The 20505-nt window shown below is 36.7% G+C and overlaps 1 protein-coding gene across 13 annotated transcripts in view; it reads right to left on the reverse strand.

Annotated features, from left to right (window-relative positions):
• ZNF518A (zinc finger protein 518A) overlaps window positions 1-20505 on the reverse strand; it is an 80867-nt gene that overhangs the window by 35616 nt on the left and 24746 nt on the right. For 3 of the 13 annotated variants that reach the window (XM_032491201.1, XM_032491194.1, XM_032491196.1), the window contains exons 1-3: window positions 16988-17728; window positions 14442-14527; window positions 153-303 (exon numbers count right to left, since the gene is read on the reverse strand). The gene's annotated coding sequence lies outside the window, so the exon portion shown is untranslated. Of the gene's footprint in view, window positions 1-152; window positions 1452-12598; window positions 12680-14441; window positions 14528-16406; window positions 16908-16987; window positions 17741-18062; window positions 18178-20505 lie in introns of those variants that run through there. The other 10 variants (XM_032491205.1, XM_032491202.1, XM_032491203.1 and 7 more) reach the window with 10 other exon arrangements.

Raw genomic sequence — 20505 nt, forward strand, 5'->3', positions numbered from 1 at the left:
AGAGAGAGAAGTGTGAAAACAAATGCTGGCCCAGTCCCAAGCACCACTTTTAAAGAAGGGACATTCATTCAACCAATATTCAATGAATGTATTATCTACCATGCCCTAATTAAGGAAGTAGCAATTCCACCCACTCCCTCCTCTGAACATACCTTGGGAGAGAAGTAAGGGCTTGACAGGAAGATTGTGTGAAGAAGCCCTTTGGGGTGACAGAAGGCTTGGGCTGAGGTATGGGAAGAGAATGAATCCAGAGCTTTGAGCTGGGTCCAGAGACCAGACAGAGTTGGGGGTTGCTAGCACCAGCTGTCAGGAGAGAAGTAAAGAGGAAAAGTTATTTCTGAACAGAGATACATCTTTCTATATCCATGGCTATCTTCTGTTTTAGAATTCTGTCCTTTCTCCACATAAGTAAACTATTATTTCTAAGCTATCACATTAGTGTTCCCCAATCCATCTAACCAAAACAACTGAGAAAATTTGGGTTTATTCTCTAAGAATACATCTCAACTCCCAATGCCATCAAAAAGGATAAGCATGCAAAAACATCAGTGGATGCAGCAGCTCAAAAAAGGAAAAATGATCTGAACACTCAGAGAAACCTTTTGCCCATTCTCCCATCCAGCAGTGAAAAACAGTAGCTACAATGAAAGTTACTGCAGGGGGAAAAAAAAGAAAACTTGAAAAAAAAAATCAATAATTATTGGAAATCTCAGTAAGACCTCAGCTAATATACTGAGAAAAAAGAACATACTGATGTGAAAGAGAGAACAAAGTAAATGGAGGGAGAAATAATGACTTTGAAAACAAGAGAAAAAATTACATTGAGTTGTTTTTTATTAAAGGCTTGAATTTTCAAAATCAAAGACTCTCCAAATGCCAGGCAAGATTACTAGTGGGAGAGTATAAAACTCAACATCCATAACTTATCCCAGTAAAACGTTTGAGTTTAAAAGATAAAAATGAAATGCTACCCAGAAAGGGTGGAGAGGGAGCTACCTAAAAAGATACACACAAAACTAACTTTAATCAGACATCAACATTAAGTAGACATTTCACTCACAATTCTAAATGCTACAAGACAATGAAATAACATAGAGTTCTGAGGGAGAATAACCCAGGAATTAATTCTACACCCAGGAAAACTCTCATATATGAGGGGAAAAACACAATTTTAGTATGCAACGATTCAGAGAATATATTACATACGTACACTAGAAAAAAGTTTTAAGTAAATACTTCAGTAGAAACCAAATTTCTATAAGAAAAATGAACTAAAAAGAGAAATGTGATATAAAAGAAACAGCTGTCAACAATAAGATCTACAAAAGAGATGTAAATATTTTGTAAACACAGTTATTAAGAAAGCAGGAAAGACTTGAGAAGAGAAACATCTGCAAAGTGACAAACTGTAAGCAGCCCTTAAAGAAAAATTAACAATGGAAAACAGAAGAGGCAACAATGGCAACAAAATTCTAGATGCTGGAAAGCAGATAAGTAAGTAGTAAAATGACCTTGTAGACCCAAGAAAACAATCCCAGGCAGACAGTGGGGAAAACCAGGAACTAACCCATTTTACACTCTGAATCTTCAAAAGACTTAGGAACTGGCAGCACCAAGTAATTCTGAAATGGGAGGAAGGGAGGAAGAGGCTAAAATAAAGAGAAATTTGGAGAAAGCTGCTTGAGTTTTGGTTAGATGCTAAGATTCCTTTCCCCACCCCACCGTGCTAAGTGACTGCTGTTCCCCCACCACAGCAGAAGTCTGGACCCTTATTCTCTGCAGCAAGTAAAACAGAATCCCAGAAATAGAGGATACCAGACACAGCTGAGAGGATGGGTACAATACAGAAAGCTAGAGGATTAAATGACCACATACGTAAGAGACACGAACCATCCCCTCCCCCCATATCCCCCTTCTAGGTTGGCTCCTAGGCTAAAATGGTGCTACTAAAAATGTGGCCTGCTGATAGTCCATTAACTATTTGCCACCATCCACGACAAGATATGTTCAGAAACTGACAGTAGGCATTTAGAAACTATAACAGCAACTTTACAGTGTTAAGTTTACATCTGCTGAATCTAACAATAAAAATTTGGACTTGGGTTTTATATGCCTTCTTTTTAAAATTTCATTTTCTAGTAATAAAAGCATTATGATATACTAATTATAGAAACACAGGTTGACATAACCTTCACAAAGAACAGTTTGCAGTTATTATACTGTTGCATAAATTATTTATTATAAGTATTGTAATCATTTACATAAAATGATATAAACATAAACATAAATACAATCATACCTACATCTACATATAAGCCTGGGGGAAAAGTACATAACTTCTGATTCGCTTCTAGAAATCTATCCTAAAGGTAACAATCAGAGATGTTCACAGGAGCATTGTTTACAAAATTACAAAATTAAAAATAACTAGAGGTCCACCAATAAATAAATTATGGTATTTCTATCCAATAGAATATTATTCAATTTTTAAAACAATATTGTAAAGCCACATTTATTAATAGGAAGATATCTAAGACACAGTAAGTGGTGAAAAAAACAAAACAAACAGTAGACATACTAGGATTTAATTTGTTTAACTGTTGATAAATGGATAGAGAATAGATGGACAAACTGACACATGGACCCATACAAGTTTTCAGTAAAAAGTCAAGAATACACACATAAAAATGCTTATATTACTGGTTATCCTTAGGTCAGTGTTTCTTAAAATGTTGTCCTTGGATTACCAGGGCTTCCACACTGGCATACTTTCTTATCATTAGCACAAGCAAATAGCTTACATTTGGACGTAACAAGAAGGACAACCTCTTTGTCCCTAGACCACATCGTTAAGAAACTTTATCAAAAAGTGGCCTAAAGCCGTGAAACTTGAAATTCTCAAACAAAGTAAGTAACTTTGTGGTAAACCAACTGAGTTTTTCCTGAACAAACTCAAAATAGTAAACTTGAGCCAGTACAAAATTGATGAATGTAGACACTAAAGGTGCAATTAAACAAAACAGGTATCATGCAACGCTGCACTCCTCTTACCAACACACAGGTACCCAATCACACCACCACAGAAAAGACTAACAGCTACAAAGCTAATGGCAAACACAGTACTCAGAGAATGAAGAACTACACTTTAGGTGTCACTATACTTTATAAATTCACGCTATAAAGAGAAAATTTTTGTTTATTTAACAATTTATTTGAGAGTCATGAGGTTACTGAAGAAGTAAGTAAAGGGAGCTGGCATCACCGGAATAGCAGTTAAGTGCATTGTTGTTAAGCAAATAAAAAGTTACATGTATTTTATATACAAAACAAGTGGTATTCAACTAATAATATGATTCCCAATCTTGGTACATTGATAAAAGAAAGTAAAAATTGTAACATCAATCTAAATTTGATTTTTTTCCTATATACTATACAAAGAAATAAATAGTTAAGTATTATATTGAACTACACTTGCATTAGGTAAGCATATTATTCTTTAATAAAGTACTGGCTTTCATCTGACAAATTTTATTTAGAATTTTCTTTTTTGATGCTATCATTAACAGTTTTGGTACTGGTATTATGAAGAATTTATAAATGAATCAGGTGTCTTCCATCATTTCATCTGCTCTGGAATAATTCACTAAACATGAGACTTGGCTGCTCTTGAAAATTACATAGACTGTAAAAACACACTATATGGGCCTGGTACCTCTTTAGATTTTTACACAGTACAATCTTTGCAAGTTCTTCTATGGTTTCTGGGATCTTTAAGTTTTCTACTGCTTGAGTAACTTTTGGCAATTTATGCTTTCCTTGAAAATAATCAATTTCCTTCACATTTTCTTAGTATACTCCCATAAACCTTACTTTTAACAATCTATCTTACAGAAATAAAAGCACAACATATAGATATATAATCAGTATCACTTAAATGTCTATGAATAGGAAAATGATAAATTAAATAAAAGAATACCCACATGAAAACATAAAGAAAGAGGTATACGTATTGAATTGACTTAGAAAGATATTGTGATTTTTTTTTAGTTTTCAAAAAAAGAAGTTGCAGATTAAGGCACGTAACACATTTTTAAATTAGCAGGGAAGATCCTCATTTTTATGTCAGAAGGAACAATCCCATGAGTACATGTTTGTACAAACACAGACATAGTAAACAATCTTACGGTTACCGGGGGGAAAGGGAGTGGGAAGGGGTAAGTTGGGAGTTCAAGATTTGTAAATATTAACTATATATAAAAACAGATAAATTTCTTCTGCACAGGGAACTATATTCAATATCTTGTAGTAACCTTTGATGAAAAAATATGGAAACAAATACATGTATGTATATGTATGACTGAAACATTATGCTGTACAACAGAAATTGACACACTGTAACTGACTATACATCAATTTTAAAAATAGATAAAATAAAAATTTTAAAAAGAAAGAAAAGATACCCTCTAAACTACTGATAACAGGTTAATTTTTTTAATGAATGACAGCATGACATGACATAACCAAACCAAACCACACCAAACCACAACAAAAAAACCCAAACTAAAACAACAACAGGGAGAGAATCAACTCTCCTAAGTACCCTAATTGAAACCAAGTGGGCAATATCACTACCACAAGTCTTTACGGAGTCCTGCCTGTATGTTCCTGCCCTTGAATTCTAGGAAATTCAGTATCCTTAATATAATTCCTGCTTTCAGCTTACACTAGCTTAAACTAGCCTAAGCTAATTTTATTACTTAACAACCAAAGGTTCTTACCTAAGATATTAAGTTAATAGAGCCATACTGATTTTGTTTACTTTACAGAAAAATAGGTTTTGTGATGATCCTTTAAACGAGTAGTGGAACTTAAACATGTAAACAAGGAGCAAAGGTTATCCAGACCATAAAAACAATTTTTTAAATGTTGGAAGAACTGTAGGATCTAGATCATACAGAGAATGTATAATCGGAAGGTTAAGTGAAAAAACTATAAAGGACAAATTTGGACTTGAAATGGAAGGTAACAATGAGCCACAGTTGTTAGTTCACGAGCAGAGAGTTATAAAAGTAGTATTTTTGATATATTGGAGAAACAGTAAAAAGAGAAGTGAGAAAATTAAGAGGACTAAGTGGCAATCTAAATAAAAAGTGAGGAATCAGGGAACTGGCAGTGTTAGCATGCATTAGGAACCACAGAGTAGGTACACAGAAATTTTTTAAAAAATGATTCCCAAAGTAAAATGCCAAGGATAAGGAAGACCATCCCTACAGAGTTGTTTGCTTTCTACAGCAGATTAAAAAGCAAAGACATTCCAGTCTTTAGTGAAAAGGTATAAAAAGGAAGAATCTACGTGCTACTCACAACACTCTAGCTGCTTATACATTAGACAAAGAACTAAAAAGCTCCGATTTCAGTTTAGCCCTACTTGTAACTCAGCATGTAGCTCAGTAATTTAACTTGCCACGTTACACAGATAGGAAAACTAATTAGTCATTATTTTTCATAACTAGCGCATTCCTTGAGTCATCAAACTCTTCTCTGCAGAGCTAACTGAATGCAAAATGTCACATGAATATACAACTGGAGACAGAACAAAGCAGCATGTATAGAAAATGCTTACTGAAAAATATAAGGTTCTGCCTAAAAGGATCTGGAACACTCAAAAAACCAAAACTCTTATTTTCAAAGCAGAACCTATTTTAGAGATCTCAAAACAATAACTACCATCTTTTCATGACTTGGAACCATTTGGGCTTACTTTTTTTTTGTAGCTGTTTCAAGTTTTAAAAAGTTTACCCCAGCTAATGCCTATATTTTAGACAAGTAAAAGAATAAACTTCGTCTAAATTTATATTGAAAGCCAGCTCTCTTCAAATCATGGTCTAATGAGCAACTTAAACACAGAAAAGTGAAATAAAAAGTTGTTATAATAAGACAAGTGTAAAACTGGGATTATGATAAATGCTCTAAAAATGTAAATAGTGAAGATACACACTACCATATACAAAAATAGATAAACAAGGACCTACAAGGTACTATTCTCAGTACCTTATAATAACCTATAATGAAAAAACCTAAAAAAAAATATGTATACATATACACACATATGTACACACATATACATATATATAACCAAATCACTTTGCTGTACACCTGAAGCACAGTATTATAAACTATACTTCAATATGAAAAAAATTTTATAATGTAAAAAAAAAGGAAAAGTGAAGTTGCAAATGTGATCAAGTACAGACACAGAAATGCTCAAAATGCTAATATACATGTGAGCCACATACCATTCAGGTGGGCTAGTGACACTGGTGTACAATTATGAAGGAGCTTAAAACCAAAAGTTAAAATACAGAAGTAGTTCCTGGTTCAGGTGAATCTTATTTCTTATTACTTTCTGAAACTGACTGCTCACTGTACACACACATACACACAATATGTAAGATGCTTTCTGCTCCCCCACATATACCTTTATTTACCTTTGTTCATACTGTGTCCTTTCACCAGGCTTGTCATCCCCTTCTCTCTCTCAATTCAATTCTGGTCAAACTTCCTTCCTAATTCTACCTCCTGTAGGGCCATGAAACCTTCTCCAACAGACACTAATCTCTCCCTTCTCTGAATATCCATTTAAAGGATAGCCATTGCTCATCCCTTTATTATCAACTGTTCTGTAGTTACACCATTTCATTTTTAAGTTTTACCTCCCAACGTAACTTACAAGCTTCTTAAAGACAAGTTCTATTTTATATTTCTCATTTATCCCTCATAAAAACCAAGAAGATTGTGTACAAAGGGACCTAATAGCTTCTTAATTCAATGATTCTTTTATTTTCAACTCAAATATGTGACTTCCTATGATTTCAGATTAAATCAGTTTATATCAATGCTACAGATCACAAACTTTTTTGGTGCAATGGAATTAGATTTAAAGCACACACACACACAGTCAAAAATCACATTTTTAATATACAGGAATTGAGAGAAAAATCAGAACTAATCTGTCCAAAGTGAAATAAAGACCACTGAATTTAACACAGGAAGGAGAAAAATTATTTTCATCTCTTGTTCCTCTCTTCTTCTGCTTGTCATTTTGCTCTGGCAGTAATCTAGGGAGAGTAGGCAGGTTTTGCGTAAGATTTTAGAACACACGGGCAGAAGGGAGAATCAAAAGATTTGTTATTACTCGATTGGGAGAACATGTATCAACATAAAATCCGTTTCCTTTCAGCTTGCCAAAATAATAAAGACTTTCAATTTTTCTCTGGCTGGATAAAGCACCTGTCTCTATGGACAGAAAACAAATTCCACTCCCCAGGTTTCACCATCTTAGTAAAGGTATCTCCAACTTTTCAAAAGTTCCCTTTACACCACTTCACTTTCATGAAAAGACCTACATTAGAATCTGTTTTCGCTAACCAAGAGAAATCTAAAGAGGATTTTCACTTTTGTGGAAAAAAGCAATAGGGGAAAATAGCACTCAGCATTTGTTTCACAGCGAACCATTACAGAGGCAGAGCGCACTTCAAGTAGTGAGTGGTACAGTCAAGCTCCCTCCCCAGAACTACACTCAGCCCCTCAGTATCAAGCTACCACAGCTTTAAACTGTGTCTGTGAGCATCTATGCTTTATCTTGATTTATTCTGTGCATCTGTTAGCAAGATGTGTCCAAGGCAACTGCTTCTACGTTTTACACTATTTTGGCTTACAACGTTTCATAGAAATGCCACTTTCACATGGCAGGGGAAACCCTGTATATGACACCACAGTCCACCCAGTTATTCAACCCAGAAATCAAGCAATCATTCTTGATTCTTTTCTTACTCCCCACATTAATCCATAAGCAAGTCCTGTCAATTCCATCTCCAAAAAACATCTTGAGTTCTTCTCTCTATCCCCACTGTCAGCATCTTAGTCCACTGTCACCTCTAACTTGGATTAAAACAAGTCTTCCTAACTAGGCATTCATGCTTCCCTCTTGCCCACCACCTTTCTCTGAATCCTCTCTCTACAGGATCTTCTTAATATAAAATAGATCACAGTGTTTTCTGCTTAACACTCCTTAGAGGCTTCCCAAAGCACTTAAGAAGTAAAATGTAATCTCTTGGCCTGCAAAGCCTGCAAGGAACAGTGATATCTGGTCCTGGATCTCTCTCTTCAGCTTCATCTTATGCCACTTTCCCCATCTGTAAATATACTCCAGCAAGCTACCATACAGATAGTCTCTCAGTTCCTCAAAAATTCCTTTCCTTTCTTTCCATCTCAGGCCTTGGCACCTGCTACTCCTGGCTTGGGATGTTCCTTCTCCCATTCTTCAAGTGACTAGATTCTTCTTATCTTTTAGGTCAGAGTTCAAATGTCAGCATCTCAGAAAGGTTTTCCTCTATAAACCATCCCTTCCTCAAACAAAAAAACTGTTCTCTAAAGGGAACCCTCCTACATTGCTGGTGGGAATGCAGTTTGGTGCAGCCGCTGTGGAACAGTATGGAGATCCCTCAAAAGACTAGGAATAGACTTACCATATGACCCAAGAATCCCGCTCCTGGGCTTATATCCAGAAGGAACCCTACTTCAGGATGACACCTGCACCCCAATGTTCATAGCAGCACTATTTATAATAGCCAAGACATGGAAATAGCCTAAATGTCCATCAACAGATGACTGGATAAAGAAGATGTGGTATATACTATTCAGCCATAAAAATCGACAACATAACGCCATTTGCAGCAACATGGATGTCCCTGGAGAATGTCATTCTAAGTGAAGTAAGCCAGAAAGAGAAAGAAAAATACCATATGAGATCGCTCATATGTGGAATCTAAAAAAAAAAAAAAGAGAGAGAGAACATAAATACAAAACAGAAACAGACTCATAGACAGAATACAAACTTGCGGTTGCCAAGGTGGGGGTGGGTGGGAAGGGACAGAATGGGAGTTCAAAATTTGTAGATACCGACAGGCATATGTAGAATACATAAACAAGATTATACGGTATAGCAAAGGGAAATATATACAAGATCTTGTGGTGGCTCACAGCGAAAAAAAAAAAGTGATAATGAATATATGTATGTTCATGTATAACTGAAAAATTGTGCTCTACACTGGAATTTGACACATTGTAAAATGACTATTTTTCAATAAAGTTTAAAAATAATATAAATAAATAGATGAATCAAAAAAAAACTTCTCTATTTTAGCCTCTTGTATTTCTTTTTTTGTAACAGTTTTCTTCCTCTGGCAATATTTTATTTATTTGTCAATTGATATTCTATCTGTTGATATTCTATCTGTCTCTACCACTGGAATAAAAGCTACATAAGCATACGGACTATACCTGTCACACTCTTTGCTATACCACCACCATTGGCACAGAGCTGGGCTTGAAGCTAGCACCAAATGTGTGCCAGTCTTTGTTCTAAGCACTGGGAATACAGCAGTGAACAAGACAAAATCCTTCCCCTCATGGAGCTGACACTCTACTGGTTTATTTAGATAATAAGGTAAGAAAGTTACATAATATATTCAAACTTGAAAAGTGCTATGGAGAAAAATAAAGCAGGGAAGGATATGATGGGAATGATGGGAGTAGAAAGCAATATGATGGGAACAGAAAGCAACAGGGGGAGAGCAGCCGGAGATGAGGTCAGAGAAGGAATGAGGAGAGCTACTGGAGCATTCTGGGTAGAGAGGGAAGTCACATGAGCTGAACTGTTTTTTAAAGAGATCACTCTGGCTGCTATGTTAAGAACACAGTATGAGAGGGAGGTAAAAGTGGAAGCAAGGAGCCCAAGTTGGAGACTATTACACAGCAATAACCCAGGTAAGAGGTGACGGGGTCCTGGCAGAGACAGTGGCGCACGGCAAGACTCTGGATTTATTTTGAAGATAGAGCCTATAGGATTTGCTGACAGACTAAATTTGGTCTATGAGTGAAAGAAACATATCAAGGGTAACTCTAAGTCTGACCTCACCAAGTGGAAGAAATGAATTGCTATTTGCTAAGACAGAAAAGATGGTGTAGGAGTAGTAGGTTTAGAAAGTATACCAAGAGTTCAGTTATGGCCATCCAGAATTTGAGATATCTAGTTGACATCCAAGTGGAAATGTGGAATATGTAACTGAATATAGAATACAGAGGTCTAGGTGTAAGATACAATTGGGGGAGTTATTAGTGTGTGTGTATATGTGTGTGAATGTATTTTTGTATACAGAACTGAATAAAATCACCAAGGGGTAAGTAAACAAAGAGAGAAGTCCAAGGCCTGAGCTATTTGATACTACAACATTTAGAGAAAAAAGATGAGAAGGAAAGAGCTGGTGTGACTGAAAGGAATAAGCAGTGAGGCTGAAGGGAGATCAGGAGAGTGGTGTCCTCAAAGCAAAGCGAAGAAAGTGGTTCCAGAACCAGAAAGATCAACTCTGTCAAGTAAGATGAGGACTGAGAATTGGCCACTGGACTTAACGTCAAGAGCGCTTGTCACACTGATTAGAACAGTTTCAGTGGATTTATAGAGAAAGGCTCACTAGCATGAATTTAAAGAGAAAATGGGAAGAAAAGCAGAGATACAGTACAGACAATTCTTTCAATGAGTTTTACTAAAAACAACCAAGAGATAGAGGAGTTGAAGTGGAATAGTTTTTTTGTTTTGTTTTTAAAGGTAAGAGAAATTACAGTATGACTGCATGCTTATAAGAATGATCCAGTAAAAATGTTAAACTTAATGATGGAGAGAAAGAAATGCAGTAGCAAAGTCCTTCAGCAGATGAGAGGAGATGCAATCTAGCGAACAAATGGAAGAGTTGAACTGAGAAAATAACAAAGACAATTCATCTACAGTTACCAGAGAGGAAGAAAAAGACGTCGGCAGGTGGGAAGATGTCATTGTGAAAGGATATAGAGAGAAATGCCTCATTAAGTGGACGACAGGGGTTGGCAAACTACAGTCAACAGTCTGTGGGCCAATTCTGGCCTGCTGCCTGTTTTTATAAATTGTTTCATTGGAACACAGCCACGTACATTCATTTACATATTATCTATGGCTGCTTTGGTGTTATAACAGCACCTGATAGCTGCAACAGAAACTATATGGCCCACAAAGCCTAAAATATATACTACCTGTCCACTTAACAGCAAAAATTTGCCAACCCTGGTATATCGGAATACTCCAACTGTTAACTCTGAGTTGAGGACCAGATAACTGGCTATGAAGAAAGAAGATAAGCGAAGACTTATGAAACAATAGCATTTAATGAGAGAATGATACATTAACTTTTCCATCATTCCTAATATCTGGAGTTCAAAACAAATATTCTACGAGTAATCAAACATTAACTTCACTCCTTATCTCTTTTAAAATGTTTTTTTTAAAACTATTGCTACACTAGTTTTAAATTGGCTTTATCTCTAGGCAGGGGTTATGGTTTTGCTACTGTACTAAGGGATCTCTCAGAAAGGGGGAGGTAAGAATAAACTAATTACATATAAAACACAGAACAGCACTGCAGGTTAATTACTTTTTTTTTAATTTCAAGGCAGATGGGTGGATATTAGCAGCAAGATCTTTTCCACAAATAAATTTACACTACTTGATTATACTTATTTTATATCTTCACATCACAAAAATGGCATCACACTGAAAGAAATATAAACATTTCACTCAAAGAAATCTCTACCTCAGTAGAAAGAAGTGAAATTTCTGCCTGGCTTTCCAAATGCCTCTTACACAGATTTACCTAAAACAGCCAACCTTACTTCCCATTCTCTCTCACTCCCCCAAAATATAAATTGTTACAATCAAACCAATCTCCTCCCCATCTTGGATTAGTCCTTGATCATTTTGAGCTCCATCCTTTCTTAAATTATTCTTTATGCCTATCAAAACCCAATTCATAAATCAAAATCTATCTGAAGTTATACCTCCTTCAAGAAACCTAGTTCCTAGACTGGGCCAACCCTCACTAATTTCCTTCCTATCAGAATTCAGACTTAAAATCCATACTATACAATTGTGCATTCATTTGTCTATTTTAGCTGTTTGTGTTGTGTTTCATGTACATGAATCTGGATTCCTTAACTAAACTTTAAGCACTCTGAAGACAAAGAACTCCTCCTATTCTTACATATTACTAAAATGTTAAGTACAGCACTGATTATCCTCAGCACACGCTTGTTGATCTGTATAACCTAAGTATATAAAAATGTGCTGTATTAGAGAAAGTCTACCATCCATTCAGCCTAGTATGTCTAATCCATGACTATACAGGCAGTTGCACAATACTTATGTATACTATTATGTACTCAATAAATATGTATAGGTTGAATGAAGGAAAGAAGAAATACATGTATAACGAATGAATGCATAAATGAATGAATAAGGGGTATCATTTACAAGGTAGAGGAAAAGGGCAAATTGTGGATGAATGTGAATGACCAGCCTGAAGCTACAGATCTTAAATTCATAAGGGCCACATATTCATCAGAATGTTTTCTGTTGCAATCCAATTCAAACTAATTTATACATGGAATTTTGACCCAAAGGACTGGAAGGACACAAGAGTAGCAGACAGAATCAAAGGAAAACCGTATTTACCTCATACCATGGTTCCTGGGACTGAAAGCAGCACTCTATCTCCATCTATCTCCCATCTCTATATGGCTTCACTTTCACCTCCTGCAGATGGGGGTCCCATACACGTGGGAAAAGAAGGTCACTAGCATCTTCCCATATTAACAATGTTAGAGAAAAGGGAGCATCTTTCTCCTAACATTCAAACATAAATTTCAAAGAAGGATTCTGATTGGCTCTGCTTGAGTAACAGGCAATCATTGTTGCAGCAGGGATGACTAGGCTTGGGTTGTAAGACTAATAAGATAAGCCACCAATCACTCATAAGAAGGGAGGGATGATTCCCCAAACAGATACTGAGTAGACAAAAACAATACACATACATATATATGCCTGCTACCAGCCACAGCCTCCAACAACCCAGTTTTAATTAGGCATCGGTGCTAATTTCACCATATTTTAGAATTATTTGACTTTCTATAAAGCCAATGTTTGTTTTTAGCTATTACCACTTCTTCAAATGAGACCTATGTGAAACCCACTTAACTTTCCTAAGCTTCAAGTCATACACCTGCATTCCAATATTCTGATATTATTCCATACAGTCATACCAATCAGGATTTTAAAATTTTAGTCAGATTTGACTCACAATTTTTAAGCTAGAATAACCCAAATCATTTTGGTCAGTCACCATGTAACAGCCTTCTGTTTACTTCATTACACTTGAAGCTTTCATTCTTCACCATATTACTTTTTTTTGAGTAGTTTGGCTCAAACAGAATAAAGAAAACTCTAGCACTCAGCATTTACTTTCTCTATTCATGAGCAACACAGTACCCATGTGAATCTCCTATGATAAGAGATCAATGTTATACAGGAAGAAATGATACAGGTAAATGAAAATAAATGATAATCTGGTATTTCAAACTCAATTTTGTTGCTCTCTACTTATCGTAGTTGTTAGACATTAACTTTGAATAAAATTTTAAAATGTGTGCCTTTGTGAAAAATGGCCTGACAAGAAATCCATCTGTCAGTAAAGTCACAGAAGAACAAGGTTGTGATTACTAACATAATTTAAGTTGGTATAGTTCATGTCAGTTATTATAGTAGTTACGTACATATCTTTTTCCTAATTTAGGGTTATATTCCTGGGCGTATATTTGGGGAGAGGAAATACACAATACTGTGATATCCCAAAACCTATCCAACACAACTAGCAAGAGGTACTTGTGTTTCAAGGGTAGATAAGCCATGTTTTTGACCAGGGTACAACATTTTCCACTGAAAGCAAAACTTTCCTTATAATACCACGGATTTGTTGGCAGGTATTTTTCCTTCTTTTTGTTCACACCAAGATATTCAGATGACTATTTCCAGGAAATCAGTCATAACTCTATGGTGATTCCTAAGTCCCTTTTCTGACTCAGAAGTAGGTACCATTAATCACAATACAAATATACATTAGGTAATTTTTCTTTAAGTGCATTACTTTGTGCTTACTACAGCAAAACAGAAATACTCTTCTGGTATTTATATAGCTTCAAAGCATCTTCCTACCATATTTATCTCCATCATTTATTACCCAGAAGCCCTTAGTGCCATCTTTATATTTAGAAGGATGATACAGTTAAAATCATCTTTAGATCTCTAATGAAATATTAAAACACAAACAATGAAACAAAAACTACTTTTTTTGCTTATTTAAAATGAAAACCGATGTGTATTTTATTTTCTTAGGCCAAAAATAAAACTATAACTTTGGAAAACTCATGTATACACAGCTATTTTACTTCGTCCAGTATTAAAACACATTAACTCACTACTTAATATACTATATACTATAGTACTTCAATCTTTACCATACCTCTTTCTTCAAGGAACAAAAGGCACACAATTTAATGCTTGGACAAAGCCAGAATCAGGAACAGTGATCAAAAGAAGAGATGATATCTGGAAATGAAGACCAAGATTTTAAAACTTTGACTGCAAAAACTGTCAGTAAAATGACTTTAAACTTTTGACTCAATTATGCTTCACAGTCAATTTATGTGTATAAATTTAGAAGGAAAAAAAAACACCTCTCTACACTTAGACAAATAGCCTATCATTGATATCCAGTGATAACATGTCATAAATTTACAAAGGTCACAAAACTCAAAGCTTAGAAGAGAACTTAGAATCAATCTAATTCAGTATCTTCTTTTATTACAAGATAGGGAAAGCGAGTCTTGTCCAAAGTCACAAAGCTAGAACTAGAATCTGGATCTGATTCCACTCCAGATACCCTACCACGACAATGCTGCTCACTTCAGACATCTAACACCCCATGAAAACTGCTCACCATGTGAAGTCAATACCCCAAAGAGAATTGAAATACTCACAGCCTATACAGCTGGGATAAAATATAAGAAAAATTTCAACTCTCTTTTCTTCTGCTTACAGTGCTTTGTCAAAAAAAAAATTTTAGCAGAGTAACTGAAGGAAACTAGGCAAGATTCAAGTTATTTTTAAAAAAAAAGAAGTTGTATTAGGTGAAATACGCCACACAATGCTTCAATAAGAACAATTACACACAGAAAAATAGACAATAAAAGTACATTAAAAGGGCACGTTTAAAGTAAAAGTGCAGACTTATGCTAAAACGTATCCCTTCCGGAATGTTCCAACATATAAAACCTTTGGGAACACAGTACACTATACCATTACTAGAGAGGAGAGGATGTTAAGTGCGATGATTAAAATCTCAAGTATTTAAAAGTTTGTACACTATCACTGCACATAGTAGGCATTCCTTGTGGTTGCTGTCCTTTTATCCTTCCAAAAATAACAGGCATAAAACGTTTTTGATATTTATACTTACTTTCGCAGCAAAAATAAAGAAAAATTTGGATGTGCAAGACAGGTTGTTAGATACGTACATTTTACCCCTCTTCACCATTTTGTTCATTTTCTAGACCTGGGACTCATTTATGAAAATTTTAACAAAAATCAACATGGTCTACTATGCTTACCATACTCATGAAATGCTAACACCCTGAAAATGTTAATATACTGCAATGTTTTTACGAATTACAGAAAATTACAGTTTTGCTTAAAGAAAGTGAACCCATTTCTATTGATTTGCAGTTAAACTCTGAAAATGTTAGGGTATCTCACTGAATCAGTTGAAATGGTTTCTATCTGTTCGACTTGAGGACAATAACTTTATAGAGTACACTCAAATCAGACCCCTTCTTGCATTAAAAAAAAAAAAAAATCAACGTCACTGAACGAGGCCTAACACACAGATGCTCAAAGTCAATGAAATTCCTACCCAGATATAGTTTGGTCTTGTTTCATCATTGTGACAACCACACAAAGTTCAACATTATTATGAACTCTTTAAACACTGACTTATTTTTCGAGGGTTTTTTGAAGTTTTGATATCCAAACATAACCAATGCTTGTTTTCGCTAAAATAGCTCTCAAGCACTAAATGCTCCCAAATTTAAAACCAAAACAAAACTGAACCTTAACTTTTGCATTCTGAACCTTAAAGCTACCATAGCTGTTTCTTCGGTTTACTTAAGACATACATTTTACCATACATTCATTCACCCTATATATTTCAATTATCACTACCATCTAGGAAGAGACTGTCTACTTGACAATGAGGCCATCATGTTAAGAACAGCCTCAAAATGTACCCTACAAGTGAGAAAGCCAGTTACAAAGAAATCCATCTGCCACTGGGTGTGGTTGGGGTCTGCACGGAAGAGCGCCCTTGGCCAATTCTGGAGAAAGGAGCGCGCGCCAGAAAGTTGAGCATTTATCTGCAAAAAAAAAAGACCTCCAAAGACCACAGACTGGACCCAAAACGGGGACGCCGTCGAGTCGGGCTGCCGTGGGCCTGCGAACCTACAGCTCGAGGGGTGCGGTCTGAGGGATGCCCATGCAGTCTCCACCAGCCCCGGTACGCGCCGAGTGGGTGGCTTCTAGCGCCGCGCGCCCCGCTCGGTCCCAAACACCGCGCCCGATCCGCCCCTTCCTCCGGGGCTCGGCTGCCCCTCGGGCGCGCGGAGGCACACAGCGCCGCGCTCCCGCTCCAGCTCCTGGGCTGTGGGAGAGTGCGGGGCTCAAAACGCCCCGACGTATAGCAAGCCCAAGCTAACAAGCGGAAGTTAGCTCTAGCAGCTTGCAAGAGCGCCGAGTAAAAGGACCGACTTCTCGAAAAAAAACTTTGCGACAAGTTAGGCGGAAGCGCTGAATGGCCGGGACTATTTAACAGACGCTTCCTACCACAAGAGGCGGAGCCCTGAGGCGGTTCGGAGGACCCTGCAGCCCCCACAAGCTCGCCTTTTGCCCACTAGCTGGCTCTCTAAAAGTCCCGGCATCCTAACAGGTCTAGGCGGTCCCGCTCACGGAGAATACCTGTCGTGGTCCCCATTGCCTGCGAGTCCCTGATGGCGGCCATTATGCTTCCATCCGGGTATTGCCGAAAAGCCGATCGCAGCGCTACCGGGAGCGCTCGCTGCGGCGGAGGGATCCTCGCTGCACCTGAGGCAAGCGGAAGAGGACGGAGGCCGACAGGGTCCGCGCCTCAGCCTGATGAGACTAGGCCACTGAGCTGGGCTCGGCGCTGACCTCTCAAAGTAGCGCGCTGCCCCGTTGCGGGCCACGGCAGTGGCTCGCTCTCCCCCTTGGCTCACCAGCAGCTGGAGAGAGCCTACTGCCAATGGAATGGGAGACACACCTCCACTCTGTGCTCTCCAGAGTAGACACCAGAAGCAGGAACTGTGCTCTTGGCAAACCCTTGCTGACTGGGAATGGTCTCAACCCTGAGATTTTAATCATTTCCGGCTTTGCAAATGGCGTCTCCCCACCCCCTTGCTTTTGACACGCACGTTTTGGCAACCATTGCAGCCCAGGTCAATGAAGGAAACTGCCACAGGCATCTCTGGAAGATACTGAACTCCAAACATGTACATATTTTAATAACTGATCTGAAAACCATCGTTCCAACAAGGGAGGCTCTCATCCCTAACAAAGGAATCCTCCACATCACACACAGGGCTGGACAAAGAGGTCAATATAATTAAGTTTCTCCCAAAGGCCAGTATGGCTCGTCTTCTAGCCTTTAAAGCATTTCTGAAATTAACCCTCTTAATTGACCTCACTTTTGTATATAAATTACCTTTCTGGAGTTGGGGGGAGCGGGGGTTGTCAAGGCCGAAACGGGGGGTGGGGGTTGGGGGAACGACCCGACTCGGGCGGAGGGATATACCAAAATATTAAGTGGGACTATGATCGAGTTTTTATCTTCAATTTTTTTATGTTCCATATGTTCTTAGAAAGTATATATACCATTTGTGATTAAAAAAAAAAACTTTGTTTATCGTAAACATTTTTCAGTGTCTTAGAGTATGCTTTTGAAAATGTCCACATATAACCATACACAAGATTTTCTCCCTCTAATAAAAAGTACGCAAAGGAAACCTCACTTTACCTTTAAGGAATTTTCTTATCACTGTCTACTGATTTACACGATTTCCTCCTGGAAAAAGCAAATGAGTGGTCGGCAGTCCACATTAGATGTTCTCATGTATCTTGTACTTGTACGCCTGTATAAAACACACAAAGAGGAATCTTCAACAAATACCGAAAAGAATGCCAGTACGGAATGAGGAACATGTTTACAAAATGGATTTAATATTGCATTAAACATCATCCTCTTCTCTCCAGTCTTGGTTTCCATGTCAGACATGAGCACACATCACAGAGGAAAAAGAGAGGATAGATAATTTTTTTAAAAAATAGCAAAAACAGACGACGATATTTGGAACCGTGAATGGAGTTGCTTATTTTGTGTTTTGATGTAGTTTTGGGGTTTTGTTTTTCAGATTAAGAAGTTGCACCCCCCTCCTCTGCAGTACACACGTTACAACTTTATTCTTGTACTGCATTTCACCTAGAAAATCTTGCAATGTTGTATATATGTTATGAAAAAATTAGTGTGTTTACATCGGACCCGTCTTGTTTCTTTTCTTTTTAATTCCTCCATGTGTATCACCTAGCCTCCGTCCATCTCTCTTGCCCTCCTTTTAGAATGTTAAGTTTAGCACATAAAAGGGAATGAAACAGAAAAGAAGGAAAGACAATAGTTAAAAGAGAAAATACAAAGGAGAGAATATTGAAACATAGCTTAAGAAATGATTCTGGAATATTTTGTACCTCACAAATATAGTTAATATAAAATGGAAATTACATTTCACTCTAGAGATTCACACATTTGGATCATAGATAACACCATACCAATAATAAAGTTATAACAAGCTTACATATGCATTTACAAAAATGTAAGCACACTTTTAGTCATAGGTAGTTTGGTATATCATAAGCATTACATAAATGATAATCATAATTCAAGAATTAAGTGAGAACAATTCTTTTAAAAATAACTTCCTTCTTTTTGCTAATCTCTCAAATCCAGACTCCCTATCCCCAAAACTATCATCAAGTGTAACCAGAATTGGGAAAATAGAGATACCAAGAGCGCGGGTGATCTAGCTGAAAATAGTCACACTTCTTGGTTAAGAAATTATAGGTTAACTGACTACACTTCATTATAAAAAAGAACACACATGAAAAAGAAACAACAAAAAAATATAAGTTGATGACTCTCTTCAGTCTATCAAACAAGCATTAGTTAAATATGAGCTTCAAGTATTATCCTTTCCAATGTCCTCTGCAATGTTTGTCATTTAATATTTATTCAGCAGACATCTTTTTGGACACTTATTATGTATGAGAAACTGTGCAAATGGTAAGACATGATCCCTCATGGAGTCATCAGTTCGATGGGAGATTCTTGAATATCTAAAAGATTTCATGATTCATCAGAACAATTACAAGGGTGGGATTTCAGACACAATGACAGGTGATGAAATATTTTTTTAGGGTAGGCATCCCTGCAGTTTCCTCTCAACCTACACTTCCTAGATGATGGAGAATTTGGACATGTTGCCCTTTTTATTACTTTTTGATTAAAGATATAGTCCCTCTTTCTTAATTCTTTCAGTGGATAGTATATTCAACTGTGAAGAATGTTACCTATGTAAACTATATTGGCCTTACCTAAATGTTTTAGGGTACCTCTCCCTGTCCCCAGTTATATCTAATTCTTTCTAAGAATTTCTGTATCCTGAGGATATGCGAACACACAGCATAGAAAACTCAGGGCCTTAGACAAAATAAAAAGACGGAATTGAATTGAGTGCTTGTTAACTATACTTATTTTAAGAACAAACATGGTACATATATATGTTATATATACTCCTTTGTATACTTTTGCGTATGTATAGTACATTTTATTAAAATTTTTAAATAATTAAGGTATAGGGTTTTCCCTTTCTTTCTTTCTTTTTTTTTTTTTTGTTGGTGGAGATTAAATACTACCTAAATTAATTTGATATTTTGTGGAAAATTTTTTTTAAAAAGAGCAAACCTAATTTCTGTGAGACCAGTGGCACTGCACCATGTTAATATCACTGAATCACACATAAGAACTTGTAAGGGTAGATTATTATGGCTCATTTATCTAGAGTTCCCAAGTTACAGCCACCTGCAAATTTCTGTAACTCCTCCTCAAAAAAAGAGAAAAAACCAAACCCAAATCCAGATGATTGTTTAGTTGTTTTAAATAAGCATATGCCTTAATACTGCCATATAATGCCTCAGAGGTCTTGAAGTTGTGTTAATGTTGGTGCTCATGTTTTGTTTTGTTTTGTTTTGTTAACATCATTTGTTGGGGAAGTGGGGTGTGTGTGAAGACAGGTCCTTAAAGCATATCCTGGAATGTCAGATGGAATAAATGAGAAATAATTATGAAATTAAAAAGAACCAATAACACTTCATTTAGTTTTTACATGCCTTGTTCCTGCTGGCATTAG

Source organism: Camelus ferus, chromosome 11, assembly GCF_009834535.1.
Source record: "Camelus ferus isolate YT-003-E chromosome 11, BCGSAC_Cfer_1.0, whole genome shotgun sequence".
NCBI classification, from domain to species: Eukaryota; Metazoa; Chordata; class Mammalia; order Artiodactyla; family Camelidae; genus Camelus; species Camelus ferus.